The sequence below is a fragment of the Sphaeramia orbicularis genome, chromosome 2 (genome assembly GCF_902148855.1).
Source record: "Sphaeramia orbicularis chromosome 2, fSphaOr1.1, whole genome shotgun sequence".
Classification (NCBI taxonomy): domain Eukaryota; kingdom Metazoa; phylum Chordata; class Actinopteri; order Kurtiformes; family Apogonidae; genus Sphaeramia; species Sphaeramia orbicularis.
Window position 1 is genome coordinate 263,613 of NC_043958.1, and position 24,202 is coordinate 287,814.

Here is a 24,202-nt window from a genome sequence, read left to right on the forward strand (position 1 = left end):
ATAGAAAATCACAGGATGAGTGTTTTTTTTACATGGTCTGTTCTCAGTCATTCTAAACACGTTTCAAATACAACACACAGATTATAATGTTCTACACTAAAAAAAAAAAAAAAATCTGTAATTTTAACAGAATTTTCACTGTTTGCAGATTTTTCCTGTATTTTTCAGATACAGGAAATATCAATGAAATGACAAAAACAGACTGATTTTACATGTCAAATGGAAAATAATACAAAAAAACTAACTGTGAATAACCATAAAATGCCTATTTTTTAATAGAATTTTTTTTATTTTTCAAAGAAAAATACAGTTAAAATACTATTTACAAATGCATCGTAATTTCACAAATATTTCTTTCTATTCATGGGATTAAACTGTTAATTTAAAGTTTAATACTGTAAAAAAAAATAAAAAACTTAAACGAGATAAAATACTGACAATTCCGGTAACAGAAGTATTAGTCTGTCAGTTGAATCAGACTTGTTTGTTAATTGACAAATATCTTGTGTAATTACAGGAGGTTTCACAACAAAACTGTTGCAATAAATGTATTTTTGTGAATGTATAACATGTATAAGCACTGATAAACTGAAAATTATTATATATATTATTATAGGAATTGGATTGTTTTAATACATGTAAATATTCTTTAGTAAACTTTAAAAAGTCAAAAAAAAAAAAAGAAGCCAAAATCTCATGTAAGTTAGGGCAAAAACTGTATTTTAATTATGGAAAATTACTATATTTTTATGAAATGGGTTATTTTCCGTTATGTTTCACAGTATTTTTCAGCTGTCGGAATATTATTATTATTTTTGTTTTTCCTTTTTTTTTACAGTGTATCATTTATAAACTGGTCATCTTCATATTTAATGGTTCTGCTTTGGATACTTCTGCCTTTTTTTCCCCTATAAAATGTCTCGGTTTTATCCTAAATTGAGCTGAATTGTGTGATGACTCGTCGTTAGAGCCTTCTCGTTGTTACATTTTTGTAACGGATGAAATAAACGTGAAGATGCAAAAAAAAAAAAAATTAAGAGTGGGAGGAGAAGGAAGAGTGCAAGAAAATAAAAGGCAGTATCCCATTATGATGGTGCAGTGTTTGTTTGTAGTGCACTGGCTCCCCCTGCTGGTCAGTGTGTGCAGTGTTTGTTTGATAGTGCACTGGCTCCCCCTGCTGTGTCAATTGTGCAGTGTTGTTTGTAGTGCACTGGCTCCCCCTGCTGGGTCAGTGTGTGCAGTGTTGTTTTTTAGTTGCACTGGCTCCCCCTGTGGTCAGTGTGTGCAGTGTTTGTAGTGCACTGGCTCCCCCTGCTGGTCAGTGTGTGCAGTGTGTTTGTTTAGTGGCACTGGCTCCCCCTGCTGTCAGTGTGCAGTGTTTGTTTGTAGTGCATGGCTCCCCCTGCTGGTCAGTGTGTGCAGTGTTTTAGTTTGTAGTGCCCTGGCTCCCCCTGTGTCAGTGTGTGCAGTGTTTGTTTGTAGTGCACTGGCTCCCCCTCTGGTCAGTGTGTGCAGTGTTTGTTTGTAGTGTCCTGGCTCCCCCTGCTGGTCAGTGTGTGCAGGTTTAGTTTTAGTGTCCTGGCTCCCCTGCTGTCAGTGTGTGCAGTGTTTAGTTTGTAGTGCACTGGCTCCCCCTGCTGGTCAGTGTGTGCAGTGTTTGTTTGTAGTGCACTGGCTCCCCCTGCTGGTCTGTGTGTGCAGTGTTTGTTTGTGCACTGGCTCCCCCTGCTGGTCTGTGTGTGCAGTGTTTGTTGTAGTGCACTGGCTCCCCCTGCTGGTCAATGTGTGCCGTGTTGTTTGTAGTGCACTGGCTCCCCCTGCTGGTCGTGTGTGCATTGTTTGTTTTTAGGTGCACTGCTCCCCCTGCTGGTCAGTGTGTGCAGTGTTGAGTGCACTGGCTCCCCCTGCTGGTCGTGTGTGGCAGTGTTTGTTTGTAGTGCACTGGCTCCCCCTGCTGGTCAGTGGTGTGCAGTGATTTGTTTGTAGTTGCATTGGCTCCCCCGCTGTCAGTGTGTGCAGTGTTTAGTTTGTAGTGCCCTGGCGCCCCCTGCTGGTCAGTGTGTGCAGGTGTTTGTTTGTAGTGCACTGGCTCCCCCTGCTGGGTCAGTGTGTGCAGTGTTTGTTTGTAGTGTCCGGGCTCCCCCTGCTGGTCAGTGTGTGCGTGTTTAGTTTGTAAGTGCACTGGCTCCCCTGCTGTCAGTGTGTGCAGTGTTTGTTTGTAGTGCACTGGCTCCCCCTGCTGGTCTGTGTGTGCAGTGTTTGTTTGTAGTGCACTGGCTCTCCCTGCTGGTCAGTGTGTGCAGTGTTTAGTTTGTAGTGCCCTGGCTCCCCCTGCTGGTCAGTGTGTGCAGTGTTTGTAGTGCACTGGCTCCCCCTGCTGGTCAGTGTGTGCAGTGTTTGTTTGTAGTGCAATGCTCCCCCTGCTGGTCAGTGTTTGCAAGGTGTTTAGTTTGTTAGTGCCTGGCTCCCCCTGCTGGTCAGTGTGTGCAGTGGTTGTTTGTAGTGCACTGGCTCCCCCTGCTGGGTCAGGTGTGCAGTGTTTGTTTGTATGCACTGGCTCCCCCTGCCTGGTCAGTGTGTGGTAACTGCAGCAACTGATATGGTTTTAGTTCCACTGGTGACGAAGAGTTTAAAACCTGAAATACGAACACAACTCCAGTAAAACACCACCTCTGGATGAAAATCCAGGATTACACAATAACTGGGATGGACTGAAAACACAGTTTGTTTTTTACACTTACATTTTTGTTCCAGTATCAGTTTATTTAACCCATAAAGACCCAGTGGTAGTTTTACGGCTGTTTTTTTCTTTCTGCTTTTAACATTTCTTAATGTTTTATCACCATTTATTACTATTATCCTCTGTATTTTGCATTTTTCTCAGTGAAAATCCTGTATTTTTTTTTTTTTTTTTAAATTTAATCCACTGATCATGTAAATGTTCATTAAAACACCAAAGTGTTGCTTATCTTATTCTTTTTTAAATTTTTTTTAGTTTTTTTTGCTTATTTTTTTACATTATTTATTATATTGTAGTTTTATTATTCAGTTTTGTTCATTTTATTCCATCATTGATCCACTCCATGTTTTGTTTTTTTGTTTTTTGTTTGTTTTTTTTTTTTATTTTTTTCCATGATATTTATTATTTTGGATGTTTTCTTTTTTGCTTTTGTTCATTTTGATGATTATTTTATTCTTTTTTATTCTATTTTAGGGTTTTATGGCCTTTTTTCACATTATCGGTTATATTGTAGTTTTTATTAATTATTTTTGTTCATTTTATTCACTGTCATTGATCCAACTCTGTGGTTTTATTCATTTTATGCTATTTTTTTCCATGTTATATTTTTTTGTACATTTTCTTATTCACTTTTGTTCTTTTTTTTTATATGTATTGAACTCGCTTACTTTTAAAATAGTTTTCTTCACTGTAGTTCAGTTTGTGGTTTATTATTTACTATATTATTTATTAATTTGTAGCCTTTTTTTTTTTTTTAGCTTTTGTTGATGTTATTTTACTTATTTTTCTTAATTTCTTGCCTTTTTTAAAATTCGGTTTCTTCAGTTTAGTTCAGTTTGTGACTTATTTGTCAGTGTTACTTATTACATTGTTGATGTATTATTTTTTTGTTCATTGTTTTCATGACTTTGACTGTTTTTTTGTTCATTTTTGTTGCTGCTGCTTTATATCTTTTTTACTTTTAGTGATTTTTTTTTCTTATTTTTTTATATTAATTATTATAATTTTTTTTTTTCATTTTTGTTTATTTTACCCACTGTCATTGATTCAACTCCAGGATTTTATTCATTTTAGTGCTTATTCTCTTCATGTTATTTATTATTTTGCACATTTTCTTTTTCACTTTTGTTCATTATGTTGATTTTATTTACTTGTTTATTTTTTAAAAATAGTTTTCTTCACTTTTGTTCAGTTTATGGTTTATTATTAGTACATTATTTATTGTTTTAAAGTTTTTTTTTTTAGTTTTTTTTTATTCATTTTTGTTCATTTTATCCACTGTCATTGATCCAACTCCATGGGTTTTCTGGGAATCGATGTTTCAGTTTTTTATTCATTTTATTGCTTATTTTCTTCTGTTATTTGTTATTTTGTACATTTTCTTTTTTGCTAATGGTGGAACTTAGGATATTTCAGTTTGTACCATTTGATTTGAGTATTTTGAAGCGTAACACACTTCTTTCCTTTCTTTCAGATCTGGCTTTCGTGTGACCAGCGCCTACAGACACCACTCATCAGGTGGTTTGCTTTTCCTTTTCCTGTATCTACGAGTAGACATAGTCTCCATGTCAACAACTGGTGTAAAATGCACTTCTTCATCTCTTCATGGTCATCAGATATGACCATATTTGGACGTTCAGAAGCTCCGTAGTTACCATGGAACACCGTCATCATTCATACAGCATTGATTTTCCCAGTAAACCATGGAGTTGGATCAGTGACAGTGGAGAAAATGAACAAAAATGAAGAAAAAAAAACTACAAAAAATACAAAATCTGAAAAAAAAGGGCAAAAAATCTACGAAACTAATGTAAAAAAAAAAAAAAGAGTAAAACAAGCAAAAAATGAATAAAAACAAAGCCATGTAAAGAATAAAATAAAAGTTAATTTAAATAAATCAACAATGGTAAAGTAATTAGCGTTGACAAAATAAGCCACAAACTGAAGTAAATTGATGAGAAAAATGTAAGAAAAGACAAGAAAATGAACAAAACAAGTAAAATAATAAATAAAAGCTACAAAATGAACAAAAGCAATAAGAAAATGTGTAAAATACTAAATAATATGGAGAAATAGCATAAATTGAATAAAAAACTGAACTTTTGATTTATTTTGTAAAACCCAGGGAGTTGGATCAATGACAGTGGAGAAATGAAACAAAATGAAGAAAAAAAATCTTATAACATACACATATAGATATATATACTATATATATATAGAGAGAGAGAGAGAGAGAGAGAGAGATAGATATAGATATATATGTATAAAAACTACATTTGCTAGGTAAAGTAAAAAAAAAAGAAAATAAAGAAAATAAACAGTTTAAATAAGAATCAAATGGACAAACATTTAAAAAAAATCAAGTGTAATAATTAACATAACAAAATAAGCCACAAACTGAGAAAAATGTAAGAAAATGAACAAAAACAATAAAATAATAAATAACATCTACAAAATCAGCAAAAGCAAACAAGAAAATGTATATAAAAACCATAATACTGGAGAAAAAGAAACAATAAAATGAATAAAATGTTTAAACCCATTGGTCTGAAAAAGTCATTCTTTCTTCATTTTCGCTGTTTTTAATATAATAATTCTCAACTTTAATCTGACTCTTTATGAACATCTACACAATCAGGAAATTAAATAGAATAAAAATACCTGATTTTCACTGAAGAAACTCAAAATACGGAGGATATAATATTAGAATAAATGGTGATTAAAAAGTTATAGAGGAAAACTTCATTTGCGAACGTCCATAAAAGTGTTTTTTTTTTTTATTTCCATGGTTTCTAAAGCTGCAGTGAAAACATTAATGGGTCTCTACTGAAGATTCATTTATCCTGTGGTTTGTGTTGAATTTATCAGTTGTTGTGATCTGTCTGAGGACCACCAGGGGGCAGTGTTGACTTTTTAACTGTTCTATTAGTCCTTTTATTTGGGTTTCCATTTCCCCCCAAAAGTCTGAAGCAAACCTGTCAGAACGAATAAAATAATAACAGAATAACACATAAATAATGACAATACAAACTTTTATCTGTTTGAGTCAAAAAAACCAAAATTACATTATCTACGCACTATCTGCAAATGCAGAAGAAAATTAACTACATAAACACCAAAAAGGACAAAAATGAAGCAAATAATGAAAGAAATTAACAAAATAAACACCGAAAATGACAAAAATGAAGAAAATTAACAAAATTAACACTAAAAATAACAAAAATGACTCAAATGATGAAAGAAATTGAAGACAATTAACAAAATAAACACCGAAAATGACAAAAAATAAGCAAATGAAGAAAATTAACAAAATAAAAGCTAAAAAGGATACAAATGAAGCAATAATAAAAGAAATTAACAAAATGAAGACTAAAAAGGACAAAAATCCAGCAAATGATAAAGAAAATTCAAGAAAATGAACTAAATGAACCATCTCTGGTCCATATTCTGCTGGTTTCTCACATGTAAACGGTTCCAGATATCAGTCTAGTTCCTATTGGTCACTGATAGAAGTCATATTGGACTGTGATTGGATGAGTTGAGTTCTACTCCAGTGAAAGTCCCGCCCACTCTTATTCTCGTTAGGTTGATCTCCTTCATCATATACAGACGGAACCTGAACCTGACAAACCTCACACATTAGAACAGACGCTGACGTACAGGGAGGGGAGGGGGGGGGGGGGGGGGGGGGGGGGGGGGGGGGGGGGGGACAATCCCAGCCCATTTATTTGACAGCCATTTACCACAGCGAGTCAATGTACCAACAGCTCTGCCTTCGTCATGGTAGACTGGGCTGCCCCCCCCCCCCCCCCCCTCCTCCTCCTCCTCCTCCTCCTCCCCTCCCCCCCCCCCCCATCCTCCTCCTCCATCCAAACTTGTGCAGACCCACACTGTGCGTTCTTGGCGTTGGGCTGACAGTGTGGACCCAGCAGAACCTCCAGGGTAGTCTGAGGGGGGGCAGATCCAGCCGGTGTGAGTCCATCCAGGGTAGTTTGAGGGGGGGTCAGATCTATCCAGGGTAGTTTGAGGGGGGGTCAGGTCAGTGGGAGCCATGGCTCTGCGCTGGGACGCAGTCAGAGCTTCGCTGCCTTCTGCTGTCTGGTCCGACGGAGGTTTAAGAGGAAGGAAGAAGCGCTCCGAACGTAAAGGTATTCTACTGTGGACCTGGGGGGGGGGGGGGGGGGCAGTAAGACCCCCTGGAGGAGGGGGGGGGGGGTCGCTTTGGCTGGAACCCCTTTAACATCAACTTCTTTGGTTTGTTTTGACTGTTTTTTTCCTCTTCATTGCAGCTCATTTTGATTGTTTTAACCTTTAAAGACCACGTCTACGTTTGGAACAAGTTCCACATCAGTTATTTTCACCTTTCTTAAGTCTTTTATCACTGTTATGATATTATTAATATTATCCTCAGTGTTTTCCACTGTAATTCATGTATTTTCTTCTATTTAATTGAGATATTCATGAAAATTCAGCGTAAATCCAAATGTTTTATGTCAAAACAGAGAAAAACTGGAAGAAAAGTGGCTTTTTTTTTAGTAGAAATCATCTGATATTATCCTCAGTATTTACCATTTTTCACTCTAAATCATGTAGTTTCATTTATTTAATTACTGATAATAATAGATACGCCTTTCACAAGTGTTTCCCCACAATTTGGTTATTTATCCTCTGTATTTTCACTGTAAATCATCTATTTTTCCTCTATTTAACTTAGATATTCATAAAAACTCAGAGTAAATCAAATGTTTTTATGTCAAAACAGAGAAAACTACAAGAAAAGGGATTTTTTTTTATTCTGTAGAAATGAGGTATTTTCCTATATTTAATTTACTTATTATTTGGATTTCATAAAATTGTTTTATCTTTTAACCTTTAAAGATCCACAACTATTTTAGTCACAACTTCCACATTAATTTTTCATCTTTCCCAAGTCTTTTATCACCATTTATTACAAATATATCCTCTGTATTTTCCTTTTTTTTTTTTTTTTTTGTTTAAATCACATATTTTCCTATATTTAATTCACTGATATGTAGCTGTTCATTAAAGCTCAGAGGAATTTAAAGTGTATTTTATCAAAACAACAAAAGTGAAGAAAAAGTGATAATTTGGTTAAATCTGTCATTAACTGAACATAAACGCAGTCATTTTATTGCTCATTTTCTCCATGTTATTTACTATTTTGTACATTTTCTTATTGGCTTTTGTTCATTTGTCGATTTTATTTATTTTACCTCGTTTTTGTTCATTTTCTTTCCTGTCATTTTTTGTTTCTCCCGCATTTATGTCAGTTTGTGGCTTATTTGTCAATGTTTTCTTATGTAGCATTGTTGATTTAATGTTAATTTTGGTTCATTTTATTTTACTTTGGGCTGTTTTTGTTCATTTGTTGCATCTTGTATGTATTTATTTCACTTTACTCAGTAACTGAACATAAAACACCATGTTGTACAGTTTAACCTTTATGCTGTGGCTCTTCCTGTCGATGCAAACACTATTTCAGAACATAAATACTGTCATCATTTAACTGCGTTAAAGTGGATGAATGTGGATGAATATAATGTAGTGCAGGGCATTCACATACATTCAGCCCAGTGTGATCTCAACTGGGCCAGCCCTGTAAAATAAGACAAAAGTAACCTGTAAATATAGTCTATACATCAGATAGACACATATATAAAACATATATAAACCAGTTCAGCTGCAGTAACCACACACCTTATCTTAATCATCTACAGTAGAATTACTAACTAACTTTGCTTCATTCAGTTCAGCTAGCTTTTGCTAGTAACGCTCTGTCGTGTGTTTTCTTTTTCCGTATTTGTCTCTGTATTGCTCTTTGATTGCCATTTAGTATTAACTCCATACCCACCTGATGTGTGTTCGTCCCTTGGCTGTTTATTGTGAAGCGTCTTTGAGTACTTAGAAAAGCGCTATATAAAACAGATGTATTATTATTATTATTATTATTATTATTATTATTATTATTATTGTTTACCATATAAAAGGTTACATACCTCTATAATTGGATTACTTTTCTGCCTAGTTAGTGCTATGTCAAACATAACCACTAGCTACATTTGAGTGGTGAAACACAGTCGGGAGTTTTGACTAAAGGTTTTGTGCTTTAACAAATGACCAATAGTAAAAGTAACGAGCGGAATGTACGCCATTGTAACCGAGTAGAAGTACCGTTTCTTCTTCTAAATATACTCGAGTGAAAGTAAAAAGTATGTCGTATTAAAAGTACTCTTAAAAGTACAATTTATGTAAAAAGTTACTTCAGTAAATGTAACAGAGTAAATGTAACTTGTTTACTTCCCACCTCTGCTGAGCACAGACAGGCCTGTTCAGTGTTTATATACGCGTCTGCTGGAACACGTATGACTGCGTCTGCTTCACCCCGACTCCGTACACGACGGTAAACACTGCTCATATTATCAGCGGCTGGAAAAACTCCAGTGCATTTAATCCTCACATTAAGTCCAATTCCAGCTCTGAGCACAGAAAAAGAAAAACAGCAGCAGCCGCTCTGAGATTTATCCATCTTTTATCCCGCTTGAGAATATTCAATTTAGCATAAGTTGATTCATGGAAAGTCTGGTAAACAGTATTAATGTTATTTAATGTTAGGTCATTTACCTTCATTTTTAGTGTTTTATTTTGTTAATTTTCTTCAGCATTTGCTTCTTTTTTGGTCCTTTTAGTGTTATTTTGTAATTTTTTTCAGCATTTTACTTCATTTTTGTCATTTTAGTGTTTTTTTGTTAATTTTATTCACCATTTGCTTGATTTGTTCAGTTTCCCTCATTATTTCCTTCATTTTTGTCCTTTTAGGTGTTGTGTTTTTTTTTTAAATTTTCTTCAGCATTTGCTTCAGTTCTGCTTTTTTTCAGTTTTTATCTTGTTAATTTTCTTCAGCCTTTGCTTCATTTTGTCCTTTTTAGTGTTTATTTAGTTAGTTTTCTTTATCATTTGCTTGACTTTTGTTCAATTTCCTTCATTGTTTGCCTCATTTTTGTCCTTTTTGGTGTATATTTAGGTAATTTTCTTCAGCATTTGCTTCAGTTTTGCTGTTTTCAGTGTTTATTTTGTTAATTTTCTTCAGCTTTTGCTTCTTTTTTGTCATTTTTAGTGTTTATTTAGTTAATTTTTTTCATCATTTTCTTAATTTTTGTCATTTGTAGTGTTTATTTTGTTCATTTTCTTGAGCTTTTGCTTCTTTTTTGCCATTTTTAGTGTTTATTTTTTTTAATTTTCTTCAGCATTTACCTCAAGTGTGGTAAACAGTATTAATGTTGGAAAAAAAAACAACAACAACAAAACAAGCCCATCCATTGGTGGGTACTTTGCATGCGGAGGGAGTCAAAGCCCCATCATTTCCGTTCCCTGCTAAGCGTGTGTTGTGAGATGAACTGAAGTGTGAGTTTAATCTACTGGGAGCCAAAGTGAATTTCAGACGAAGGTATAAGCGGATGTGTTCTGTGATGCGTGTACGGAACGCCGACGCCGCTAAGGGATGACTGTCGGCCGCAGATCTGTGTCTGAAAAACAGACTCTGCTCTGTGATGTGGAGGAGTTGATACAGCCCCCCCCTCCTCCCCCCTCCTCCCCTTCCTCCCCCTCCTCCTGAAGCTCTGCTGATAACCTCCACCCTCCCCTGAAACCCTCATCCCCCCCCCCCCCCAGCTGTCTGTCAAAATGTCATGTCAGAACTGTTCCAATAGTCTGTATGATGGAGATCAATCTAACTAGAATACAATGGGCGGGACTTCCACTGGAGGAGAACTCAACTCATCCAATCACAGTCCATGTATGACTTCTATCAGTGACCAATAGGAACTTAAACTGATATCTGGAACCAACGTGACATGTCCGGAAAACCAGCAGAATATGGACCATAGAATGGTTTATTTCGTTCATTGTCTTCGATTTCTTTCATAATTTTCTTCATTTTTGTCCTTTGTTGGTGTTTTGTTCATTTTCTTCAGCATTGCTTCATTTTATTGTTTTATAGTGTTTATTTTGGTAATTTTCTTCAGCATTTGCTTAATTTTTGTTGTTGTTGGTGTTTATCTTGTTAATTTTCTGCAATTTCTTTCTAATTTTTTCATTGTTGTCCTTTTTGATGTCTATTTGTTAATTTTCTTCAGCCTTGCTTCGTTTTGTGTTTTAGTGTTATTTTGGTTATTTTTCTTTCAGCTTTACACGCCATTTCTGTCACTTTTAGTGTTTATCCTTGTTCATTTTCGTCAGCATTTGCTTCATTTTGTCATTTTTGCTGTTCTGTTAATTTTCCTCAATTTTAAAAGTCCATATCTGACTTCCCTCAGTGATCAATAGAATATTGATATCTGTAATGTCATAAACCATCTAAATATGGACCATTAGAAGGAAAGGCACATTTTTAATATTTCAAAAAATTAGTCAAAAATTGAAGAGTAAATTCTTTTTTTTTTTTTTTTTTTCACTTATATTTTATTGTGTCATTTTTGAGGTTTTCCAACACAAATATTTCGAACACAGTGTCAGTCGTCGTCCTGTATATTGTCCATTTTTTTCCATTGATCTTCATGTTACTGGCTGTACTCTTATGATATTAGTAAGTCTCTCCATGTTGTGAATTTCTTCCACTATATCTCTCTAGTTATTTTGGGGGGGGCTCTTTACACCATTTTCATGTGATGGCTTTTTTAGACGCTACCAAGATGATTTGAATCCAATATTTATCCTTACTTGGTCTTTCTTTTCCTGTTAAATGACCCAAATAGAACACAGAACATGTCCTCGGTAGGTCATATTCCAATATTTTTCCAAATTCTTCGCTGATATTATTCCAATACTGGGATAATTTTGTACGCTGCCAACAAAACATGTGCGTGACCCCATCCTGCTCACCACACGACCTCCACAGGGCTGAGGGAATGGTAGTGAAGGGGTTTGGATCTCATTATGTTTTTCCAATTTCTGGAATTAGATGTGGACACTTGAGTTTCACACATTTCATAACGTGTCATTATTGAGTTCTTTACTCCATTTGTCTCTAAAATACAGTCGAAGTTTTCCTGTTAGAACACCGATCCCTGATACAGTTCAGTTTGAATTTTTCCTCCTTTGTTCTTATTGGCTTTAACCCACAATGTCAGTCATCTGGTTTATTTCACCTGGGAGGGAGTGAGAGAGGAGATAGATTTTACTGGGGAATCAGTGTTGTAGAAGATGACGTGTTTCCCACGGTAACTATGGCAACTCAGGTCTTTGAGGGATAAGAATTATGTAAAATTAATGCTTTTTTTTTAAAGAAAGTAATTATACTCAGAATTACCACCAAGTTGTGAAAACACAAAATGAACAAAGTGAGTAAGAAAATGTTCAAAATGACAATAACATAATAGAAAATAAGGATAAAATGAAACAAAATGAATTAAAAAATGTCAGTTCACCAGTAAAAGGATCAGTGACAGTGGATGGACACACTGGGTTATGTTCAGTTAATGATATTTTTTGCTGGAAGTATACTCAGTGCCATGAAAACACAACACTTGAAGATTCTTATATATTTTTAAATCAATGAGGATTTTTATTCCATAAACTCTTTGGAATTAATCATAGGCCATTTCTATACAGTAAAAATAAAAAAATCACATCCAAATTTGTTGACAAAAAATAAGGATAGAAGAAAGAAACTCCAGGACCCCCAAAACCAACAGTCCCACAGCGGTCCTGGAGGTGCTGCAGCTCAGTGTAGCGTTCCTGCTGTGGCGTGGTCACAGGTGCTGGTCAGGTCCAGGTCTGTCTGCAGTTGGGCCAGTTTCCTTCATGCCTCTATTGCATCCTGACTATGGTTGGACACATTGCATCCAAAAACGGCGCGCCACCTGCCGAGCACAGATTCCGGCCCTCCAGGACCCCATAGCATGGCATCTGTGTCAGGTGTCAGTCTGGGCATCGCTGAGTTATTGCAAATGATTTTGGGGGGCTTTTCAGTTTGCCCTTTATATACAGAACATGAGCACTCCTGAACTGACCACAGTTCCTTAAGTTGGAGCCGTTCATTGCTGAGCGATGAAAAACAAGTCTTATGAACGCAGACAAGTTCATTCAAGCGTGACAACAGCTCAACCCGTCTCAGGTTGTTAAGAAACTGTCTGGGATTATCTTCTACAGTGAAACTGAAACATACTGATGCAGCTCAGGAACAATAAAACACATTCAAGTGTTGGGTTTTCTTTGGCACTGAGTATATCACTTTTTCTCCAGTTTTCTCTGTTTTGATATATAAACCTTGACTTCACTCTTACTGAGACCCTTATCTACAGAGGTGTATTGCATTGTTTTTTTTCTGCTTTAACATCAATATAAAAACCACTTAAAGGTTTTAATGAGTCCTCAGTTGAAGTTCATCACCGCTCAACGTGTGGAAAGAAAACTGTGAAAGGCACAGATCTGAGTCCTGTTGGACTGCAGTACGCAGCAGCACCCCACACACACACACACACACACACACACACACACACACACACACACACACACACCTGCCTGTCCAGGTCTGGATAATCCTGAGGGCAATGGGCTGTGAAATTCACATCAGCCTTGAGCCCATCCTCTGCCCCCCCCCCACACCCACCCCCTTCCATCGGGGAGATAGCTGAGGGTCCGTCCCGGCCTTGACTGGGCTGATCAGAACACTGATATCCATCTGTTTATGGCGGCGAGGCCACTGATGCAGAGAGAATGGGGTTGAGGAGGGTCACATGAGTGTGTGAGTGTGTGTGTGTGTGTGTGTGGGGGGGGGGGGGGGCTAGAAATCTGATGGTGACCTTCAGTGACCTTATGAAAATAAAAAAAAAAAAAAGTGAGGGAAATGACACGGCAACACAGTCAGCTTCACACCAGCAAAGTCACAGCAACACCTGAGTCTGAGTCCACCTGAACAGCATGTATGTGTGTGTGTGTATATATATATATATATATGTATGTCAGGGTAGAGACTGCGATCTGGTAGGATCGGCGATTCTACCAGTAGAGACTCCGATCGTAGTCTCTACTGGTAGAAACTCCGATCCGAACCCTAACCCTTCTACTGGCAGGATCGGAGTTTTCTACCAGTAGAGACTCTGATAGGAGGTTCTACTGGTAGAGACTGCAATCCTACCAGATCGCAGTCTCTACCCTGACATACACACACACACACACACACACACACACACACACACACAACACACCACACAGACACACACAACAAGTTACAAGTGAAGAAGAGTTTAACCCAAACGTGTGTGTGTGTATGTGTGGACACACCAGGAAACCCATCATGTTAGAATGTAGTCGTAGATATTGGAGCGTTCTAGATTCAAACCAACACATATTTATGTTCATGTTTATGGAATGACTTCTACTGACATCGACTATAGTAAATAAACTCATCAGCACATTTGTGACTTCATGGACAGACCCTCATTACACACTAGTGTTTCTGTCATCAGTCAGTACTTATGTGTATAGTTTAGCTCACATGTCTGATGGTAAATCCACTCCTGTGGTCGTTCATTTGCCTCCACCGCTGTGTGGAAGTGCACCATCCACTTAACTGCTTCACCTTCAGGAAGGCTGCCCCCCCCCTCGGCCCCCCGGCCCCCTGGTGGAGGGCCACAACAGCAACACAAATGTCTGAGAGGAGGAGGTGGGGGGGCAGTCTGCATGGAAGTCCTGTTGGATAAGTGAGTCACATTAGTGTGTGGAATTGATACAGCCCCACCCCCACCCAGCCCCCACCACCACTGGGTCCACACAGTAAATTAAAGCCGTCATCTAGATTTCACAGAGTGTGTGTGAAAGTGTTCCAGATGTCTGGAGTGAGTGTGTGTGGACTCTGAGGAGTTTATTTAGTTAGAGACGCACAAATAAACGACAACACACACACACACCTCCACTAGTGTAAAGGTGGAGGTAAACACCAGGATTCCTGTGTTTCTCCTCTGTCTCTGTTTGTGTTGTGCTGCTGGTTCATTAGCTCAGAAATGTGAAGGGTTGTGTAGTTAGTCGTCTTCAGCTCCCCCCATCCGGGAGGGTCCAAACAGCAGAACCACCTCATGTGTACTCTGCAGTAGTCACATCAAACCTTTTTATCAGTTTGTTTTTTCCATTTTTTTCTTTCCTTTTTTTTTTGTATTTCATCAACTTGAGCCATAAATAACTAGTGGTTCCAGGCACAACAAGCCCCGCCCCTCACACCTACTGGAGCTTATTTTGGCATCGACCCAGCTGATGTCATCATGTGTACGTGTGTGCTGATGTCATCATGTGTACGTGTGTGCTGATGTCATCATGTGTACGTATGTGCTGATGTCATCATGTGTACGTGTGTGCTGATGTCATCATGTGTACGTATGTGCTGATGTCATCATGTGTACGTGTGTGCTGATGTCATCATGTGTACGTGTGTGCTGATGTCATCATGTGTACGTGTGTGCTGATGTCATCATGTGTACGTGTGTGCTGATGTCATCATGTGTACGTATGTGCTGATGTCATCATGTGTACGTGTGTGCTGATGTCATCATGTGTACGTGTGTGCTGATGTCATCATGTGTACGTGTGTGCTGATGTCATCATGTGTACGTGTGTGCTGATGTCGTCATGTGTACGTGTGTGCTGATGTCATCATGTGTACGTGTGTGCTGATGTCATCATGTGTACGTATGTGCTGATGTCATCATGTGTACGTGTGTGCTGATGTCATCATGTGTACGTGTGTGCTGATGTCATCATGTGTACGTGTGTGCTGATGTCATCATGTGTACGTGTGTGCTGATGTCATCATGTGTACGTATGTGCTGATGTCATCATGTGTACGTGTGTGCTGATGTCATCATGTGTACGTGTGTGCTGATGTCATCACAGACACATTTCACCCATTAGAAGTCAACAGGAAAAAAAATATATAAAGATTTGAAAAACTCATCAGAAATGTAAACTTTGACCTACTTTTCCCTAAATGTAATCTGTTTTACATCACTGTCAGTATATAAACCCACTCTGGTTTGAATTCAGCCAATAGTTTTACTGATAAAGTGTAAACAAACAAACAAACAAACAAACCAAACCAAAAACAGTACCCTTGCCTCCCCTTTGGGGGGGGCAACAATACCAAATACTCAAAGAATACTGCAGTACTGAATACAAATACTGAATACAAATACTGCAAAGAAAGTAACAGTAGTCTACTCTGTTCCAACCCGACAATTTATATTCAAATTAGGAAACAATTATTGTGAACTTTGCAGCAGCCCCTATCTCTCGCTTGCTCCCTCTCTCTCTCTCTCTCACTCTCACTTTCTCTCTCTCTCGCTCTTTCACTCTCTCTTGCTTGCTCTCTCTTGCTCTCTCTCTCTCTTGCTCTCTCCCTCTCTCTCTTTCTCTCTCTCTCTCTTTCTCTCTCTCTCACTATCTTTTGCTCTCTCTCTCTTTCCTTTTCTCTCTTTTGTTCTCTCTCACTCTCTTGCTCTCTCTCTTTCTCTCTCTCTCTTTTGCTCTCTCTCTCACTATCTTTTGCTCTCTCTCTCTCCTTTTCTCTCTCTTTTGTTCTCTCTCTCTCTCTCTCTCTCACTTTCTCTCTCACTCTCTCTGCTCTCTCTCTCTTTCTCTCTCCCTCTCTCTCTCTCTCTCTCTCTCTTTTGCTCTGTCTCTCTCACTATCTTTTGCTCTCTCTCTTTCCTTTTCTCTCTCTTTTGTTTTCTCTCTCTCACTCTTTTGCTCTCTCTCTCTCTCTGTCTCTCTCTCACTTTTGCTCTCTTACTCTCTCTCTCTCACTCTCTCTCTCTCTCTCTCTCTCTCTCTCTCTCTTTGTAGATCTATAATGCACATGTAGAAATGATAAGTTTATCCATAATATTGTTAAAATTGCACTGATTTTTCTTAAGAAATTTCTTTTTTTTTCCAGGTTATTCATATCTTTTTTGTTTGGATAGTTTATAAAAGTAAGTATATTCATCATTTAATGTTTTTTTTGCACTAAAACAGATACAAACATGTGCAGTTGTCATTATTTCTAGGTTTTTCTGTTATTATTTTACTGCAGATCAAATCAGGCTGAATGTGGAACTGAACTAAAAGGAGTTTGGGAGCCTGTATTAGAATAAATGGTTAAATAGAGAACCAAAGGAAAATGGGAGCTACCACACAAGTCAATCTGAGTTAAAACAGGTTATGTTTTATTTAATTAAGGGGCGTTAAATGTCATATTCCTACTTCCACCCTAAACATGTTCACAGTTACAGGACAGTTCTGTGGAGCTGCCAGTTCATAAAAGCCTTCTGTTTGTTGCTTTAAAGCCCAAAAGTCACAGATCTTGTTCAATTGTGAACCCATCTGTGGAATATCTGAGTCTGCGATACTTTTGTGCAGGCGAAATGTCACTATTCCAGGTAATTACATTGATATTCAGATCCAGAGCCGCAGTGTAGATTCTATTATTTGATTCAGCTCACATGCATAATGAAAGAGAATATAATGAAATATCAGATTCTAGTTCTCATGCGACAGGGATGATTTTAGTTCAGCTTCCACATTCAGATCCTTTAAAATAAGAACATCAGAACATACAAATAAGGACAACCATGTTTTAATGGAAAAAATAACATTAAACTATGAAAAAAAAACAAAAAAAGATGTAAAAAACCTGAATAAAAAATAAATTTCTCCAGAAAAATAAGTGCAATTTTTTTTATATAAACACATGTATGAATTTATTGTTTCATATATATATATATATATATATATATATATATATGTGTGTGTGTGTGTGTGTGTGTGTGTGTTTTTCTCAGTGTTATCCATAATGTCTCCTAGGTGAATTTATTTATTTATGAAATTTTTTATTCACGTCAGTCTCATATACAGGACATCAAGGCAAGTTTATTTGTGTCGCACATTTCAGCAACAAGGTAATTCAAGGTGCTTCACACAGGACACTGAAATACAACGACAGGGAAAAGAAACACATTTAAGACATTATAAAAGAAACATGTAGAAGGTGATCAAAAACAGCAGGTACGAAAACAACCCATAAAACCCAAAAATATAAAAACGCACACATATTAAAGTAAGAGTTGCAGTGCAGAGTTTGGAAAGAGAATATTCAGTTTAAAAAGTCCGAAGCCTTTTAGTCAGCAGCAGCAGTGAACAGGTGAGTCTGGAACCTGGACTGAACAGAACTCAGACTCTCAGCAGACCTGATATTTTCTGGTAGTTTGTTCCAGATATCAATAGTAATACTTTTCTCTTATTTTCAAAAGAAAAACAGGGTATCAATAATGCTCACTGAAAGGAAGAAAAAGAGAAAATAAATAAATGAATAAAATAAATCAATAAATAAGTGGTTAATTTTGTTGCTTGTTTTGTTATTTTTTTCTACAACGTTCAGTTTGTGGGTTATTGTTTTTAGTTAATTATACTTTTTTTAAAAAAAATCATTTTGGCTGTTTTTGCTCATTTTTTGTTTATTTTATTCATTTTAATTCATTTTAATAAGTTTTTTGATATATATATATATATATTTTTTTTTTTTTTTTCTATATCATTTATTATTTAGTAAATTTCTTACTAATTTTTGTTCATTTTGTTGCTTATTTTGTTATTTTTTCTACTACTTTGTTCAGTTTGTGGGTTATTTTTTTGGTGAATTATTATTTTTATTCATTTTTAAAAATCATTTTGGTTGTTTTTTCTCATTTTTGCTTATTTTATTATTTTTAATTCATTTTAGTACATTTTTTTAAATCATTTTTTTCACATCGTTTATTATTTTATAGTTTTCTTATTCATTTTTGTTCATTTTTTTGATCACTTTGGGGTTCTTTGTTCATTTTTTGGTTGATTCCTTTTTTATTCATTTTAGTAATTTTTTTGATATTTAAAAAAAAAAAAAAATTCTATATCATTTACTATTTAGTAAATTTCGTATTCATTTTTGTTCATTTCCTTTATTATTTACTGTATATAAACCCAGTGTGTCCATCTGCTGTCACTGATCCAACTCCGTACTTGTTTTTTCAGTTTGTCTTTTTTTTTTCTCCGTGTCCGTCCGTCTTTTGCCCTCGTCTCCGTCTTCTTCACCTCCACTTGACTCCATCTACGTTCCGCCTCTAAACCAGCTGTGCGACAGTTGTTTTTGCGCTGGTTTTTCCGTCTCTGTCTGTGACGGTAACTGGCCTGGAACACCAGAAAACTCCCCAGAATCCATTTGTCAGTGTCTGCTCAGACTGTTAGCTCTGACTCCTGCAGTCCAGACCCAGGGCCCAGCTGACAAAGGCTGATATATCTGATTCATGTGTGCTTTCATTTCACAGGCTGAAGCTAGAGCTGCCTATATCACACTGATAGATTTTTCATACTTTTAAACCTATTGACGATGAAGAATTTCTGGACTCCTCCCATCACTTCAGACTGATTTCCTCTTCAAGTTTCCATTAATTTCAGCACCACATGAAAATGAGGCTGCAGAGGCAATAAAAGATGCACAGAATATTCATCTCATTTACTGTTTTTTTAATGTGGCTGCGAAAAAATTTATATTTTACAGAGAATCCAATATCATCGACGTATAGGGAAAATACATTTATTCAGTGTGGGGTCGAAGGTCAGAAAATAAAACGACGACACTTCTTTTGTTTTTGTTTTTTTGTGGATGACATGATATGGTACAGAGACGTGTGACATTTAGATGGATGTGGACAAAAGTATGTGGACACGTTGAATCCAGGTGTTTGTTTTCTAACAGGGGTCTGGGATCCAAAACTAAAAGGACTAATGAATATAGTTTTTTTTTTTTGTCCATGACTCTGATTTTAAATGTTCTTCCTCTAAATTTCTAAAATATTTTTCATGCTCTGACTGTAAATAATAATTTTCTACCACATCAAATCATCTACTTTCATCACATCCGACTGAAGGAGAAAAATCTACCGTTAAACTTTGTTGTTCTACTTGTGAAACATGCTCAAAAATCAGTTTTCCTTCAGTTATCCCAGTGTTGCCCTCACATGTGGATCTAAAGCCTGTTTCAGACCCATTTGTGCTTCGTCCTTGTGTGTTTTTGTGTTTTCCCCTTCGGTCTACGTTTGTCCCGTCGCGTAGCCGTGATGTGGCGCTGCGATGCGTGATCTGAGGCAGAAGCGTGTCAGGAGGAGTGTGGATGCACTAAATACATTTGTATTTATTTATTTTCGTCCTGCCTGTCGGATAAACGGAATCTGTGTGCGACATGGATGGAAGACCACGGCTTCCTTTAATACATGTGACACTTCCTGTTCCTGCTGCCGTTTATCCTCCACTATCTCATTTTCCTTCCCGTGCGTTGATGACACTTTGTATCAGGGCGACTGGTGTGGAGGAAACGGTGCTTTTCAAACACCGTCTGCATCTGATCAAGCCGATGATTTTAGCGTTTGGCGTTGCACTGTAAAAACAATATGTAATTTAACACAATTTTCACTGTTTATCTTTTATTTATTATTATTATTATTTCTTTTGCGCTGTAGTTTATCTTTTTAGTATTTAAATTTTTTTTGGCACTGTAGTTTATCTTTTTATAATTTTAAAAAATATTTTAATTTTTTTTTTGAACTGTAGTTTATCCTTTTATTATCATCATTATTTTTATGCACTGTAGTTTATCTTTTTATAATTTTAAAAAATATTTTAATTTTTTTTTGAACTGTAGTTTATCCTTTTATTATCATTATTTTTATGCACTGTAGTTTATCTTTTTTTAAATTTTTTTGCATTGTAGTTTATCTTTTTTAATTTTTATTTTTTTTGCGCTGTAGTTTATTTTTTTTCCACTGTAGTTTCTTTTTTAATTTTTTTATTTTTTTTTGTGGTGCAGTTTATTTTTTTAAATGTTTTTTGCACTGCAGTTTATCGTTTGGGGGGGGGCTGTAGTTTATTTGTTTTTTATTATTATTATTTTGCAGTGTAGTTGATCTTTTTATATAATTTTTTTGCTGTAGTCTATCTTTTTATTAGTTGTTATTTTTTTGCACTGTAGTTTATCTTATTATTATATATTTTTTGCATTGTAGTTAATCTTTGTGTGTGTGTGTGTGTATATATATATATATATATACATATATACACATATATATATGTGTGTGTGTATGTGTGTGTGTGTGTATATATATATATATATAAATATATATATTTATTTATTTATTATTATTATTATTATTTTGTGTAATTACGGGAGGTTTCACAACAAAAATGTTGAATAAATGTATTTTTGTGAATGTATAACATGTATAAGCACTGATAAACTGTCCAAATACAGTTTTTATCAGTGGATTGGACAACTTAATATCATTGAAAATTATTTATATATATATTTATAGGTAATTTGACTGTTTTAATACATGTAAATATTCTTTATTAAACATTAAAAAGTAAAAAAAAAAGCAAAATCTCATGTAAAGTTGGGGCAAAAAACTGTATTTTAATTATGGAAAATTACCGTAGTTTTATGAGATGGTTATTTTACAGTATTTTTTTGGCACCCCTGCTGCCGGAATAATACCGTTTTTTTTTTTTTTTTTTTTTTTTTTTTTTTACAGTGTGGAGTCAGAACCTGTATGTGAGGTAAACAGGCATCATGCAAATTCCAACCCTTCAGAAGTTCCGATAACTCCATTTGTTGACATTTGACTTCCTTTTCTTCTTCTATTATCTGGACCAACGCAGCATAAGCCTGTTCTCCTTCCAAACCTCTAACACAATACAGCCGCACAAAACCCGATAACGCCGTCGTTCCAACTGTTTCGGAGCCACGCAGCAGAGTGACGGCAGGGGGGCAGGAGGCTCTATCTGCCCACGGAGACCCCCCTCTAACCCCCCCCCCCCCCCCCCCCCCCCCAAAAGCCCACTTCTCCTGTCAATCACACTGGCTCTGACTTTGACTAAGTTCTTCTGCCCGAGGAAAAGCTGAATACACTGTTCTGATGATGACACTGTTGTGATGATGATGACACTGTTCTGATGATGATGACACTGTTCTGATGATGACACTGTTCTGATGATGATGACACTGTTCTGATGATGATGACACTGTTGTGATGATGACACTGTTCTGATGATGATGACACTGTTCTGATGATGATGACACTGTTGTGATGATGACACTGTTGTGATGATGACACTGTTCTGATGATGATGACACTGTTCTGATGATGATGACACTGTTGTGATGATGACACTGTTCTGATGATGATGACACTGTTCTGATGATGATGACACTGTTCTGATGATGATGACACTGTTGTGATGATGACACTGTTGTGATGATGACACTGTTCTGATGATGATGACACTGTTCTGATGATGACACTGTTCTGATGATGACACTGTTGTGATGATGACACTGTTCTGATGATGATGACACTGTTCTGATGATGACACTGTTCTGATGATGATGACACTGTTGTGATGATGACACTGTTGTGATGATGACACTGTTCTGATGATGATGACACTGTTCTGATGATGACACTGTTCTGATGATGATGACACTGTTCTGATGATGACACTGTTCTGATGATGACACTGTTGTGATGATGACACTGTTCTGATGATGATGACACTGTTCTGATGATGACACTGTTCTGATGATGATGACACTGTTGTGATGATGACACTGTTGTGATGATGACACTGTTCTGATGATGATGACACTGTTCTGATGATGATGACACTGTTCTGATGATGACACTGTTCTGATGATGACACTGTTCTGATGATGATGACACTGTTGTGATGATGACACTGTTCTGATGATGATGACACTGTTCTGATGATGACACTGTTCTGATGATGATGACACTGTTGTGATGATGACACTGTTGTGATGATGACACTGTTGTGATGATGACACTGTTGTGATGATGACACTGTTCTGATGATGACACTGTTCTGATGATGATGACACTGTTCTGATGATGATGACACTGTTGTGATGATGACACTGTTCTGATGATGATGACACTGTTCTGATGATGATGACACTGTTCTGATGATGATGACACTGTTGTGATGATGACACTGTTGTGATGATGACACTGTTCTGATGATGATGACACTGTTCTGATGATGACACTGTTCTGATGATGACACTGTTGTGATGATGACACTGTTCTGATGATGATGACACTGTTCTGATGATGACACTGTTCTGATGATGATGACACTGTTGTGATGATGACACTGTTGTGATGATGACACTGTTCTGATGATGATGACACTGTTCTGATGATGACACTGTTCTGATGATGATGACACTGTTCTGATGATGACACTGTTCTGATGATGACACTGTTGTGATGATGACACTGTTCTGATGATGATGACACTGTTCTGATGATGACACTGTTCTGATGATGATGACACTGTTGTGATGATGACACTGTTGTGATGATGACACTGTTCTGATGATGATGACACTGTTCTGATGATGATGACACTGTTCTGATGATGACACTGTTCTGATGATGACACTGTTCTGATGATGATGACACTGTTGTGATGATGACACTGTTCTGATGATGATGACACTGTTCTGATGATGACACTGTTCTGATGATGATGACACTGTTGTGATGATGACACTGTTGTGATGATGACACTGTTGTGATGATGACACTGTTCTGATGATGACACTGTTCTGATGATGATGACACTGTTCTGATGATGACACTGTTCTGATGATGATGACACTGTTCTGATGATGACACTGTTCTGATGATGACACTGTTGTGATGATGACACTGTTCTGATGATGATGACACTGTTGTGATGATGACACTGTTCTGATGATGATGACACTGTTCTGATGATGACACTGTTCTGATGATGACACTGTTGTGATGATGACACTGTTCTGATGATGATGACACTGTTGTGATGATGACACTGTTGTGATGATGACACTGTTCTGATGATGATGACACTGTTCTGATGATGACACTGTTCTGATGATGACACTGTTGTGATGATGACACTGTTGTGATGATGACACTGTTCTGATGACGACACTGTTCTGATGACGACACTGTTCTGCACTTCTGCCAAAGTATCTGCGTCAGACGTGAAGGCCCAAACCCTATGCACCCCTAACCCCTTGGCCCCTCCCCCTTACCCATCCCCCTTGGCCCCTCCCCCTTACCCCTACCTTTTAAAGGACACCTCATAGATATAAACACTTTCCTCATATAATTTCACTTTTTCTTTGTCATTATTTTACTGGTTGAGTTCCAGTTCAGATCATATTGGTCTGAATGTGGAACCTGAACTCAAAATGACTTTGACGTCCCTGCTGTAGGCGCATAAATGAGGCTCAGATCTTAATCGGCGGTGAAATAGTCATTAGATAACATTAGTTTGGGTCCGGTCGATCGTCTCGATAGCGGCTCCAGCAGA

At 36.8% G+C, this 24,202-nt stretch overlaps 1 long non-coding RNA gene across 1 annotated transcript in view; it reads right to left on the bottom strand.

Annotated features, from left to right (window-relative positions):
* The window catches only part of LOC115436105 (uncharacterized), a 50,944-nt gene that overhangs the window by 6,849 nt on the left and 19,893 nt on the right, over positions 1-24,202 (bottom strand). Inside the window, exon 2 of the long non-coding RNA XR_003937776.1 lies at positions 17,926-17,940. This is a non-coding gene — a long non-coding RNA (uncharacterized LOC115436105). The remainder of the gene's footprint in view (positions 1-17,925; positions 17,941-24,202) is intronic.